Source organism: Asparagus officinalis, chromosome 3 (assembly GCF_001876935.1).
Source record: "Asparagus officinalis chromosome 3, Aspof.V1, whole genome shotgun sequence".
Lineage (NCBI taxonomy): Eukaryota > Viridiplantae > Streptophyta > Magnoliopsida > Asparagales > Asparagaceae > Asparagus > Asparagus officinalis.
This window is the reverse complement of record NC_033796.1, coordinates 112,471,305-112,473,858: the sequence shown is the minus strand read 5'-3', so window position 1 is coordinate 112,473,858 and position 2,554 is coordinate 112,471,305.

The window sequence follows — 2,554 nt, the reverse complement described above, 5'->3', positions numbered from 1 at the left end:
TAGAGCAGGCTCAAAAGTTCGAAGGCTTCTTTATCGAATACGTGCCAAGAGCTCAGAATGCATATGCTGATGCTTTAGCCTCTTTGGCAACTTCACTAGCCTTGCCACCAGGAGTGGAAGCGACGATCCCGGTCATGGGACGTAAGCTATACTTTTCCAAGATTCCTACAGAGGAAAACTCAGACGAGACGACGTCAGAAGAAGTCTGTACGGCATCTATGGAATTCGAATCTAGAGATTGGCGATTCCCATACATCGACTATGCCTTATATGGAATTCTACCTGAGGACCCTAAGGAAGCGGCTGCAATCAAACGAAAATCCCTCCGATTCTATTACGATGCAGTTTCTTAAGTCTTGTATCGTAAATCATATGATGGAGTCTTACTTCGATGCCTTTCTCGGAAGGAAGCGAAAGAGGCCCTCAAGGAAGCTCACGGCGGAATGTGCGGAGCTCATCAACCTGGAGCTAAATTAGGAGATCGTCTCCGACGAATCGGCTATTATTGGCCAAAGATGTTTTTAGACGCGGTTGACTACGCTAAACGTTGTCACGCATGCCAAATTCATGGAGATTTTATCCACCAAGCACCGGGGAACTTACACCCTACATCGGCGACTTGGCCATTCGAAATGTGGGGCATGGATATCGTCGGACCGATCTCCCCTCCGACGTCCAAAGGACACCGATTCATTCTAGCCGTGACCGACTATTTCTCCAAGTGGGCGGAGGCAATCCCGTTGAAAGAAGTCAAGACTTCAAACGTGATCAAGTTCATCAAACATCACGTCATCTATCACTTTGGGGTCCCAAGACGAATAGTTCACGACAACGGGACATAATTCGTTAGCTTCGGGTTTCAGAGATTTTGTGATAAATTCAGAATCCAAAGTGTTGCATCTACGGCTTATTATCCGCCAGCAAATGGTCTTGCAGAAGCCTTCAATAAAACCATAGTGAAGCTTCTCAAAAAGTTTGTTTCCAAGAGCCGACGCGATTGGGACGAAAGACTTGGTGAATGTCTATGGGCTTACCGCACAACGGTGAGGACCCCGAGGCTGTACTGCCATTGGAAATCCAGATCCCTTCTCTGAGAGTTGCTATTACAACGGGACTAACAGAAGAAGAAAAGCATCAACGACGTCTACAAGAACTTGAAGCCTTAAACGACAAACGATTTCAAGCTCAGCAACAGATCGAGTTGTATCAAGCCCGTATTTCCAAAGCCTACAACAAAAAGGTTAAGGAACGGATTTTTAAGAAAGGCGATCTAGTTTTGGCCAACAGACGACCCATGATAATGACCCACAAAACCAAAGGGAAGTTCAATCCTAAATGGGAGGGGCCCTTCGTAATAGAATCAGTCTATTCGAATGGAGCTTATCGGCTCATCAATCAAAAAGGAGACGGGCTCATGATGCCAATTAATGGGAAGTTCCTTAAAAGATATTTCCCGTAAATCATGTAGCCCCCTAAACCCCAGCTAAATCAGGCTGGGGTTGCCTATTTATAGTGTATTTCTGCCTTGTATTTCGTCATGTTAACATTAAACCTCTGACGATTGAAATTTTCTAGAATTATTCTAATAAAGAGAATTTCGATTTCATGCCAAGTTAACACTATATATATGGCATTTGCTTTACTTTTCATTGTCCTGAACCAGATTCCAACAAAAGAGATGATGAAAGCCAAAATGATGTCATTTTCATTCAGTATTTTTGATTTGAATACAAAATGAATCGAAACGAAAATGATACAAAGTTATTCCCTAGCTAAAAAGCAATCCAAGTCCTAAACATCGGGGCTCATCAGTCTAAAAGACTTGAGTTTAGATTTCAGCGCCAATATTTTCTCCTCACGAGCCTTTTTAACTTCCTCTGTTATCTTGCTCTTGAGCTCCTCTTCGTTTGGTGCTGCTTCTACAATCTCTCGCCTAATCTTGTCAGCAGCGACAAGCTCGTCGCAACCGTCACAATAAGCAATTAACCCTTTTATGACTTCCATGTCGCCCGCTAATCGAGCAGTTATCTGAGCTTGCTCGATACCAGCACAGGTAAGCTCAATCGCAGTATCCCGAATACCTGCAGCAAAAGTGCCCAAGTCCACTTGCACTTGAAGATGTTCCCCGCGCAGGCGAGCGATACGAGAATCTGCTTCGTTTAGACTCTTCTGAAGAGCCTCTTGCTGATGTACCTTCAAAGCTCTGGCATGAGAAAGAGCCCGATCCACTTCTGGTTCGATGGCATCGCGTTGTAGCATTGAAAGGAATTCCAGTTCATATTCCAGAACAATAATGCTCTCGCGACAATGTTCAGTCCACGATGTATCCCCCTGGTCCCTAATCTTGGCAAGACACTTCAGCAGATGGGGTTCGAAGACTTTGAAACTCACGTCCCCGAGACTAACGACATCAATAGTCATCTGCATCCAGTACTCTAATTGCTCGATGAGTTTCCTCAAAGTCTCCGAGCTTGGGGGTGGAGCAGTCGGCGGATAAGTGAAGCAATTCTCATAATCAGTGCGAATGGGAGCGTTTACAGCTTTAGATGATATC